Source organism: Apium graveolens, chromosome 10 (assembly GCF_009905375.1).
Source record: "Apium graveolens cultivar Ventura chromosome 10, ASM990537v1, whole genome shotgun sequence".
Lineage (NCBI taxonomy): Eukaryota > Viridiplantae > Streptophyta > Magnoliopsida > Apiales > Apiaceae > Apium > Apium graveolens.
Window position 1 is genome coordinate 72355284 of NC_133656.1, and position 12691 is coordinate 72367974.

The following is a 12691-nucleotide window of genomic DNA, read 5'->3' on the forward strand; positions in this document are numbered from 1 at the left end:
TTCACTGCAATTACTATTATTTATGCAAGTACCTCTTTGATCTTGTTCCTTGATTATCGATTGATCTCTTGAGCAAATACCCATTATTTCGGGTTATTTGTGAACCCTGAATCGGGATATTTTGAAATAAAAGTGATTTGACATCAAAATACTCTACGGACTGGATGCTTATAATGAGGGCCAGGAATGAGCTGGACCCTAAAGGCCAGAGATGGCTGGACCCTTAACTATTAGGCCATAGTGCCTGGGTACCCTATATGTTGGTGGGTCTATACAGTTGAGTATAGATCTGCATTGTATCCTGGCTGATCAACAGGTTATAGTACATATGTTGGTTCTAGTGTCCAGTCTAATTTATTGTTGATCGCCATTAACGGCATTCCTTCTTGGAAAGTTATGGTTACAAAAACAAATGAAGATTTGATTCAAGAAATGAATCAGTGAAACGTTCACTGTTCTTTTACAGAAAAATGTGATTTATGATTAAAGGCCAATGATGGCCGATGTTTTATTCGCTCAACTATTTTAAATAAATAAAGATGTTTTGAAATCATTTAAAAAAAATTCCAGAAGTTTCTTTGATCTGATACCTGGAAACCAATTATGATACTTGCTGGGAATTTTTGGCTTACTCTTGATTTGTGAATTCTTATTTCTTTCAGTATCAAATGAGGACAAAAGTCAATAGCTCTTAATAGACAACAAAAGTGGAGAGATCCCAACTGAAGGAATTTGGAGGTGTCGGAGTGAATAATACGAGGAAGTTAGTAAAGAGGTAATAAAATTATATTTAGTTATTGTAATTTTAGAAGGTTAGATTCTTGTTTCATACCATAACCTGTAAGCGATCCGGAATATTGAGGGGTTATCTGTATATTTATTTTAATATACAGGAGTATATTGTTTAAAGTTGTTTAGTGACACTGAATCCTGACCCCGGATTTGGGGATGTTACATCAGCTTTGCAAACTTATATATGCACACAAACTTCTGTGACACAAATCATTATACACATAGCCTCACTTTCCACATCTCACGCATATTCTTCCTCAACTCCTACAAACATCATGTCATCTTCTGAGGTTTCACCGTTCTTCAGTCAAACCACTATCATTCATGGAAACACCTTTGGCACAAATAATTATTTAGCTCTGCTTACACATTAGCAATTTCCATAATCTTTTCATGATATACAGGAATTCTTACTCGAATGTCCAATTGGGTATGCTCTCACAAATCCTACTAAAGTGTCATACAGGGTTGTAATGCAGGTATGGAATACAACACTAGTTAATGAAAGAATCACTTCTTTCTCTTTTGAATATAAGGGACGCAGGTATGAGGTTGATGTTGATGTCCTAGTTCAAGCATTGAGATTGCCTGCTTGTGATGGTGCTCCTGATAATCATGCAACTAAGAAGCTGTTTGATATGCTTAGAACTCTGAGCTATAAAGGTGAAATCACAACCATTGGCAAATTGACAAGGACAAAATTGAAGAGAGAATGGGATTTCTTCTTTGACTGCATCAGCAGGTGTTTCTTGAACAAAACAACAAATTTTGATGTTTTTCTATTTACTTCTATGAAAATTGGGTACTCTCTCCTTTACTCTAGGAATTTTGACTATGGTAATACTATTCTTCAATTCATAATTTCTAGGAGAGCAGATACATCAGGAGTAATAGGGTATACTAGATTTCTTCAATTGATTTTTAATTTTCTATGCCCTAATGTTGAATTTGATATTGATGAATTGCTTCCTATATTTCAAATTTCTGAGAAGGCTATCACTGATCATAATAAAAGAGATGAAAAGAATAAGTTTTTAGGACCTCCTTTCCGGCCTCAAGAGGTCAGGCAATTTCTGTTGAGAAATAGACCTACTCCTTCACAAGTGCCTGCAAATCCTGATGCTGGCACCTCTGTAACATTTCAAGATACTGTGGAACAAGATACAACCCATCTTGTTTCTAACCCAAGCATTCCTTCTCCTACACAGAACTCTAATCCAGCTCTTAAATTAGCCTCCTCTGGTGTCTCCCAAAAGGCATCAGTTGTACCAAAGAAAAGGCTGGTTGAGAAATCTGTTAAATCTGAACAAAGAGCTCAACAGGCCTCTATTATTCCCTAACAATACAACAAGAATTACAGAAGGGGGGTTGAATGTAATTCTGGCTACTTTTTCTAGATTTTAAAACACTTCTAACTCGACAAATATATAAGTGTTTGATTTGCAGACTGCGGAATGAAGTTGTTATATAAATCAAAACACAGAGTAATAAAAAATACAAGCTTTTAAAATTTTCTAGTGGATTTGAAAGTATCCACCATATATATATATCGAATGAGAACCCTGTAAAGCTTGAATAGCTCACAACTGCTTATAAGTAGAACAAACAAACTATAGAGAAATTTTTGACAAGTGCAGCTTTTTCTATCTCTCTTAAAAATGTGTTTTCTTTGTTAAATATTCTACTAGCTACACTTGGTTTATATATCTCCAATTTTACATGACAATAAGACAAGATAATAAAACAAATATATCTAGTCTAACTCCATGCTACTTCACTACTCTATTCCAGCATCTTTGAATATCTTCATATTTGCATAGAAATGGTAATGCTTCTTTGTTCTCAAATTCCTGCTTAGCAGGCTGCCACATTTCTTTTGCAAACACCCAACACGTGTGACTGTGTTGAACTGTCAACAGATATTTGAATTTGATCATCCGTCGGGTACATGCTTGTTATCCGTCGGGTAGCTTTGTTGATCATCCGTCGGGTAGCTTTGTTGATCATCTGTCGGGTAGCTATTTGTCACTTGACTCCATTTTACTTATACAGAATTACAAGACATCTTATATCTACAATTAATCAACCTATTCTGCATATCCACTAGTAGTCAACATGATTCATATACTCCTACAGAATCTACACAAAGTTGTTTGCAGAAATGTGCTACAATACTTATTTGTTACATAAGCTACTCACCTGGTGGATGTCAAATTGTTATCCATTGGGACTATATTGAATCATCTGTCGGGACTATATTTGATCATCCGTCGAGTGCTACAATATTCACTAAATTACATCTACTAAGGTGCTTTGTTTAATTTATCATCAAGTTCACAACATATTCCTAACAATCTCCCCCAATTTATGTCTACTAGAATAGTAGCCATAAATTAAGAGAAACTTGATGATAACAAAACACCCTAATGATACAGATTGAAAAGTAGTAGATAAAATTAACAAGTGCTGCAATGTTTACTAAAAATTGAACAAAGCAAAATGTACAAATAAGTTGCTCATAATCATTATCAAGGTGCTCCTCTAGTTTGAGCAGATAAGTCTATTTCCTTTATTGTCTGAATTTCTTCCCAAACCTCATGTTGTTCTCTTCTATCTGATTTTGGAGTTGTATGTGGAACTCAAGTTCATCAGCTTCTGAGAGATCTAGCATTTCTTGCATTTCCAATAGAGTCTCATTGCTAGAGATACTCAATTGGTCCTCCAATATGAAGAATCTTCTTAATCCCTTTTCATCCCTGATTTCCATCAGCCAATAAGGCCTCAAATGCACTCTCATTCATGTGAAGGGAATTGACAGAGTTTTTGGTAGTGCATCTTTAGCTTTATTACTCCTCAGCTCCTCAATCTTCTTTAGAACTAATCTCCTTGCAGTCACATTGTATCCAAAGTTCTTTTTGAAAGATGAGTAGATCTTTATCAGAACAGATTGGCTTTCGAGAAGAATCATGTGAAGTAGCCATATTATCTCATTTCCTCCCTTATATTTAAACAACAGTTTTTCAGGAAGATGTCTGCGAACATTAATTCCTCTTACTTCTTCCAATTCATTTAAGTAGAGGTTTATGTCAGAGAACTCCTTAATATCACAGATGTATAACAAATCTCCCTTGTTCAATGTAGATTGAGATTTGGTTAGGGTCTTGGATCTGAGAGTCACAGGCTTCACTTTCTTGTTTGCTCTAGTCTTTGTCTTCTTTGGCTTGTTGAAGATTGGAAAGTTTAGTTCAGGAATTGGCAAACTATTCCAGTCTACTGGCTCATCCTTTGGAATTATAGGCTCACCATGAATATTCCTTGTTAGATCCACCACCTTGAATTCTTCAAATACCATTGAGGGTTTTGATGTTTGAGTTGAAGTTGTAAACTTTTTGGGAATGTAGTCTTCCATTTCCTCATCACTGAAATCCAATTTTCTTTTGGAGTGGAGCTTGTATCTGAATCTTCTTTTCTATTGTGGTTCATATTGCACTTTTTGATCTTGAGGTTCAACAATTATAGATGGTTGTGCAGAAATCTCAGTTGTAGTCTTCACAGCTTGAAGTTTGGCCAAGATACAGCTTGCTCCTTCTTTTGTTTGAGCTTCTTAGCATCTAAGGCAGCTTGCTTCTTTTCTTTCCTGATTTTTTCCTTCTCTTCCTTTTTAGCTTCTACAAACTGAGGGTGTCCAGCCACCACACAGATTTCTTTACCATTTATGTAAATCTTGGCAACTCTTCTTTTAAGTGCTGAATCAGCTGGATCCTTGAAAAATGCAATTGACATATCCAACAGCTTCTTCTCATCTGGCCTACGTGTCTCATACACAATATCCATAGAATTTTTGTCTGAACACCTTGAGTAGTTTTTTTAGGCTTCATGATAAGATTTGATTTTGGAGATTTGATGCAAGATGTTTGACCCTTTTCCAGATAATTCAAACTCATTTCATTCACATAGATGTGCTTGACTTGAGAGTGATGAATAAAGACTTTGTCTAGTTTCTGAATTGGTCCAAATTTATGTTGAATTTCTGCATCTATTTTCCTCCATTTTTCTTTTAATTCCTTCCCAGATGCTGCTACATCAATCTTTAGCAGTTTGTCATTTGTTTCTAGTTTTGCTGCTGCCAGATTTATGATGTCAATGATGTCCATGGCTGGTGGCTTTGTGAAAGCAATTATTAGCACAATTAATTTGCTAACTTTGATGTTAAGCTGTTTCTCCCCCTCACTAGATGAGCCTTTCTCCCCCTTTTTGTTAGCATCAAGTTGGAGAGTGGAAGGGAGTTGAGCAGCCACCAACTGTTAGAGCAGAGCAGTCTGAGTTTTTTGATTAGCAAGTATCTTGGCCATTGACTTCTCCATATCAGATAATCTAGAGTTTATGGCCTCAACCTTTCTATTGAGATCAACTTCCTTCCTTAGCTTCTGAGCTATCTCAGTCATGGTGGTTCCAGGAAGTCTAGTATCCAACCTTTCTATGAAATCCTATTTTACTTCAGAAACTTCCTGCTTAATTTCATCCACACTTTGACTGTGTTGGAGAGCTTGAATCTTAGGCAGCTAGAGTGCTTCAAGATGTGATGTAAGAAGCCTCTTTGTGCTGTAATTTGTAGATGCTTGAATGGCTGTTTGGGTGTCATGAATCAGCTTGAATAATGTTGATTGGAGATGTGAGTAGGAACATTCTTTAGTTAGCATCCAGGCAGGAACATCTGCATCTCCCCCTATGCTCATGTTGTCTTCCTCATCATCCCCACCAGCATCCCCAAATGAGTCTTCAGCCAGTTCAAAATCACTGCCAGTAGTTGAAGGCATAGCAGTGATTGTATCATTTGCTCTTTGTAGAGATTGAGTAGTGTGTACCAAATTGAGCATCTTTTCAGCCTCCTTATTAGCCTGTACAACTAGAGTTTGATAATCTGTAACAGGGTGAGTAAATATCTCAGCATCTAGGGAAATAGAATCTATGACAGCTTGATATTCTTGTTGAAATAGTCTTTTCCTTTCTGCATCACTGACATTCATTGACTCACTAGCAATGGTGTCCATCCTTATCTCTCCAGTACCTGCATTTATCTCAATATCTCTCTCTTTTTACATCAAGGGCTCCCCCTGGCTTCCCACCCTCACCTTCACCATCTAAGGTGGGACTCCCCTCACTCACTTTTTCCAGTCCTGAAGAAATGTACTGCATAGGTTCACTCATTTTCTCTCCTTTTTCCTGGGAATAACCCAGCCTCTCACTCATTTCACTCCCTTCCCTCAGTCCCAAGAGTGATTGTACTACTACTAAGTCCTCTGCACTTATGATAATTGAATAAATTTGAAGTTGTGCAGGGACTCCCGACGGATGATGAATATCCATCGGGACAGTAGGATGGTTATCCGACGGATGACTGCTGTTAGGCTCATCCATCGAGATACAATCACTACTCGACGGATGAAGAATATCCATCGGGATAGAAGAAATGAATGAGTTTGGAGTGGAGACTATTCTAAACTCTGTGTAGATTGAGGAAAATTTAGGCACAGATATCTCAACAGACTTAGAAAGAAATGGCAAGTGAGCCAACAAATCATCTAAAAGATGATGCTCACTTGCTTGGATTTTTGGCTTCTCCAAAAGAGTTAAAGATGGAGAATTTGGAAGTGATGTATTGATCATGTCAACATCCAGTGAGTTTGTGGGTGAATTTGGTGTTTTAGGTGCTTCAATTGTTAAAGATTTTGGATGTGACTCCACATTTATTGGAGCCACATCAATCTGACTTTGAGATGGTGCAGTGACTGGGTCTTTAGCTCCAGTTTTCACCATGTGTGTTCCCTGTGCATCCTCAAGGATTTTTTATCTTTTCTTTCTAGCATAAGTCTGTGGTGAACTTGTGTCCCTAGCTTGATCTATGCTCCTGGTTGGAAGCTTGTTTCAATAGTAACATCCTTTTGGGAGGATGAAACTAGAATTGAGCTTATTTCCTTATTAACAACCACAGTTTGTTGGGAAACTGTGGTGTGGCTAGGCTTAGGTACACTCATCTCACCAGCCTTATTTTTTAGATTTCTTTGAATTTCACCATGTCCCTCACCTTGCTCACTCACCTTCACACTCCCCTCTTTGTGTTTAGTAGATTTTGCAACTGATTTCTTTTGAAAGAAACCAGAGGGGGCTTTCTTAGTTTCGGATTTAGAAATTGTTGGTTTGATAGCTTGGGTAGGCATCTGTTGGGTCATTGACACAGATGTCATAGCTACACTAGAAGGCAAAGAAATGTGTGAGGTTGGAAGAGTGGAGACAGTAGAGCTTACCTCACTTACCTGAGGACCCTCCATGACTGGAAAATAGAAGAGGTGCACCTCTTTGTGGTGATTAGCTCTATTAAGATCTGCAATAATCCTCCTTTCTTGAACCCAACAATTCAGCTTGTTGGTTGGGTTCTCAATTGCAATATTCTCAATAAGATGGTTAGCAAGCATCATAAAGAATCTAGCATAATAGACACTTTTACCTCTCTTATTAAGCTCTCTTAACTTATAACCTAACTCAAACAAGACCAGGTCACTGAAATTAAAGTACTTATCAGTAACTAGCATGTAAATCATGTTAAGCATGGAAATGTTAACAGAGTCAAAATTGCTAATTTTACCAGAGAAAACTTTAGTTACCACATCACACAGATAACTCCATTCTTTTCTAAGACCTAACCTCCAAATTTCACTTAACTTAGCGGTGGAAAGTGCATAGCCCATGAAATTTAGCATGTTAACTATATCAGTGTTTGTGTTTGGAACAGTAGCAGTATTATCTGGAATTCTAAAGCATGCTTTGACAATGTCACTATTAATGCAAAAATGCTTACCTTTGAGAGTGAAAGTTATGGTCTTATCAGTAGAATTGTACATTGCAGTTGTCCATATCTCCTCCACAACTTCACAGTAGGTTGTGGGAGATTCTAGCATCACATAGTTGAGTTTACAGCCTTTCACAAAATACATCATTTTGTGAAAATCTCTAAATTGTTGAATCTCCTTGTTCATAAGAGCTGTGAAGTTGTTCTTTTCATAGATGTATCCAGTTTGAGACATGATTTTGACTACTGGTGCCATTGTTAGAGAATGAGAAATTTGCAGAGAGAATATTTGCTTTGGAGAAGAAAAGAAGTTAGAGCAATTTAATTGAGAGTGATAAAAGAGTAGAATAAAAATGAATTCTCTCATAAATAAACTGTCAAAAATAATAAAGTGAAATAAAGTACCCAATCAAAATAGCCCAAAATATCCGTTTAAAAATAAATAAACTATAAAAATTCTGTCACTTATCCGTCGTGTTGTGCTTACAAACTGTAAGTATATTCGATGGATAACGTTCAGAGTTTTAGCGGCTAAGATTTAGACAATTCGAGGGATGAGGATAAATCAATTATCCGTCGGGTTATGAAATGATCCAGAAAAGTAATTGATTTTTATTAATAAATAATATTCTGACGGATGATCAAACTCGATGGATAATGAACATCCTTCGGGATGTAAATTTTGACTTAGCGAAAATTTCATCCAAAACAGAAAAATCAATTAAGTTTCTGGTTGCATTATAACTTGTAAAAATATTTGAAATGATTAAAGAATAATTAAACATACCTAACTCATTTACCAACCTTGAGAAGGTGGATTCATCAAGTAGCTTGGTAAATATATCTGCAAGCTGCTTTTCACTTGGAACAAAATGAAGTTCCACAGTACCATTCATCACATGTTCCATAATGAAGTGGTACTTGATGTCTATATGCTTTGTTCTTGAATGTTGCACTGGATTTTCAGTGATGGCAATTGCACTTGTGTTATCATAGAAAATGGGAATAATGTCCACTTGTAGACCATAGTCCAACAATTGGTTTTTCATCCACAAAATCTGTGCACAACAACTTCCAGCAGCAATATATTCAGCTTCAGTTGTGGAAGTAGAAACTGAATTTTGCTTTCTACTGAACTAGGACACAAGCTTGTTCCTTAGAAATTGACAGGTTCCTGTTGTACTTTTTCTATCTATTTTACAACCTGCATAATCTGCATATGAATAACTAGTTAGATCAAAACCAGAATCTCTAGGGTACCAAATGCCAAGTTTCGGTGTTCCCTTGAGATATTTGAAAATTCTCTTAATAGCTATTAAGTGAGATTCTCTAGGATCAGCCTGAAATCTAGCGCAAAGACAAGTAGCAAACATTATATCTGGCCTACTAGTTGTTAAGTACAGAAGTGAGCCAACCATGCCCCTATAGCTTGAAATATCCACAGACTTTTCAGTAGTGTTTAATTCAAGCTTAGTTGCAGTGGCCATGGGAGTTTTTGCAGATGTAAAATCCATTAGATCAAACTTCTTTAAAAGATCATGAATATATTTAGTTTGACTAATGAATATTCCATCACTAACTTGCTTAACTTGTAAACCAAGAAACTAAGTTAATTCTCCCATCATGCTCATTTCATACTTACTTTGCATCAATTTGGAAAACTTTTTACAAAGTTTTTCATCTGTAGAGCCAAATATAATATCATCTACATAAATTTGAACAAGTATACTAGAGCCATTACCATTTCTAAATAATAAAGTTTTATCAACAGTACCTCTTGTGAAGTGATTTTCCAAAAAAAACTTTGATAAAGTGTCATACCAGGCTCTAGGTGCTTGCTTCAGTCCATAAAGTGCTTTCAAAAGATAGTAGACATATTCTGGAAAATTTGGTTCTTCAAAACCAGGAGGCTGACTAACATAGACTTCCCCCTCCATATCTCCATTCAGAAAAGCACTTTTGACATCCATTTGATAGACCTTGAAATTTGCATGAGCTGCATAGGCTAAGAAGATTCTGATGGCTTCAAGTCTTGCAACAGGAGCAAAGGTTTCATCAAAATATGTTCCTTCTTGTTGGTAGTAGCCCTTAGCAACCAATCTAGCTTTGTTCCTGATCACTATTCCATTTTCATCCATCGTGTTTCTGAATACCCACTTGGTGTCAATTGGATTCTTTCCTTTAGGTTTGGGTACCAGCTTCCATACCTTGTTCCTTTCAAATTGGTTTAGCTCCTCCTGCATAGCTAAAATCCAATCAGGATCCAACAAAGCTTCTTCTACCCTCTTTGGTTCTTCCTTAGATAGAAAGCTACTATATAGACATTCTTCTTGAGTTGCTCTCCTTGTTTGAACTCTAGAAGATGCATCACCAATGATGAGCTCAAAAGGGTGATCTTTAGTCTATTTTCTTTGTTGAGGTATATTAGCTCTAGATGAAGAGGCCTCATTATTGTCTTAATGTGTTACTGAGTTTTGATTATAAAAAACTCCCCCTGAGTTTGTGAATCTTTGATTTGAGAAAGGGGAACTTTCTGTAGGTGATCTATTCTGACTTTCAGCTTCTCTTAATATTCTGATGGATGATGCATTTTGTGTCCCGGCGGATGAAGCTAATTGTCTCCCGACGGATAAGGCAGATTGTCTCCCGATTGATGAAGCATTTTGTAACTCGACATATGTTGAATTATGTGCTTCATTAGTTGTAGATTTTTCTACATTATCCTTGTTCACTATTTCTTGATCACTTTCATCATCATTGTCATCATTAACCATCTCCATATTATCAAACTTGAGGCTTTCATGGAAATCTTCATCTTACAGTCCTTCAATCTTTTTGTCATCAAACACAACATGTATTGATTCCATAACAATGTTGGTTCATAGATTGTAGACTCTATATGCCTTTCCCACAGCATATCCAACACAAATTCATTCATCTGCTTTAGCATCAAACTTCCCATGTTGATCAGTTTGATTTCTCAAGATATAACATTTGCAGCCAAAGACATGAAGAAAATTTAGAGTTGGCTTCCTATTCTTGAACAATTGATAGGGTGTCATGCACTTTGCTGGATTACCCAAAGAAATATTCTGAGTGTAGCAAGCAGTATTCACAGCTTCAGCCCAAAAATATGTTGGTAACTTTGATTCTTCAAGCATTGTCCTTGCAGCTTCAATAAGATATCTGTTCTTTCTTTCCACTACTCCATTTTGTTGTGGAGTTCTTGCTGCAGAAAACTCATGCATAATCCCATTCTCTTCACAGAATGATCTCATCATAGAATTCTTGAACTCAGTTCCATTGTCACTCCTGATTCTTCTTACTTTAAAATTAGGATGATTGTTGACTTTCCTTATGTGATTGATGATGATTTCACTAGCTTCATCTTTAGACTTTAGGAAATATGTCCAAGAGAACTTTGAGAAATCATCCATAATTACTAGGCAAAATCTTTTCCTTGAGATGGACAATACATTGACCGGTCCAAACAAATCCATGTGCAGCAATTTCAAAGGTTCTTCAATTGTTGAATCAAGCTTCTTTCTGAATGATGCTTTGATCTATTTTCCTTTCTGACAGGCATCACACAATCCATCCTTAGTAAACTCCACTTAAGGAATGCCTCTAGCCAGTTCTTTCTTGACAAGTTCTTTCATGGTTTTGAAGTTTAGATGGGACAGCTTCTTGTGTCATAGCCAACTTTCATCTTGACTTGCTTTACTGAAAAAACAAGTAACAGATTCAGCATTTTATGAGTTGAAGTCAGCTAGGTACACATTTCCTTTTCTCACTCCAGTGAGAACCACTTTGTTGATCTTTTTATTTGTCACAACACAGGCTTCTAAATTGAAGGTTACTGAGTTTCCCTTATCACAAAGCTGGCTGATACTCAACAGATTGTGCTTTAGACCATTCACTAAGGCAACCTCTTCAATGATGACATTGTCTTTTGAAATCAAGCCATATCCCACAGTATAACCCTTGCTGTCATCTCCAAAATTAATACTTGGGATAGCTCTTTCCTTGAACTCAGTGAGCAGGGTAGAATATCTAGTCATGTGCCTTGAGCACCCACTATCCAGATACCAAAGATTCTTTCTGTTTCCCTGCACACATCAAAATCAAATCAAGTTGATTTTGGTACCGAAGTTTCCTTGAGCCCTGCCTTGTTAGCTTTCTTCTTTGGTTTCTTAGGTTTGATCTCATTTGACCAGGGGATTTCTGATTATCCTTAGTCATTTGAGTTGGACCTCTGAAACTAGTCATTAAAACAAAATTGTCATGCACATTTTGATTAACAGGAAAAGGCATGCTATTTGCAAACATGTTACTTCAGTAAGGCATGCTAAATGGAATTTGAGGCATACTAAATGTAGCATAATATGGACTAGGTGCAAATGGCATATTAGCAAATTGTGCATTCATATTCTGAGCAGACATAACATTCATATGCATGGTAGGCATAGCAGTCATATTGGGAAAAGAGGGAGGTGCAGACATAGGAGTAGGCATGGAAAGTTTGCAATTAACAGACAAGTGATTAATACTACCACACTTAACACAGACTTTTCTTGGTGCATATTTATCAGGTGTGTAGTTGTTGTGCTTGTTAATTCCTACTTTCCCATTTCTATTGGTTTTCTTTTTAGTTTCTGTTTTAACCTCAATCTTTTCTAATCTGTCATTCAATTGCTTGATGGACAGATGACCAACATTAACTTTCTTCTCCTTCTTAACTTGACTAGATTCTCCTGGAATAAAGTTCTTAGAAACTGATCCATATTTCTCATTTAACTTGGCTAGTTTAGCTTTGCTAATAGGTTTACTCACAGCCGACGGATATGGCTCTTTGTCACTCGACGAATAATCCTTTTGATTATCCAACGGATGATTTTCATCATCCGTCGAGTCCACATCTGTCAACAATCCTTCAACCAGATTGGACTCAAGCTTCTCTTTACTCTTCTTCCAGGCTGCATCACAAAAGGACTCAATACCTTAAACTTTAGTGATTTGAGCATGGACATCTCTGGATGATTTCCATGCTTT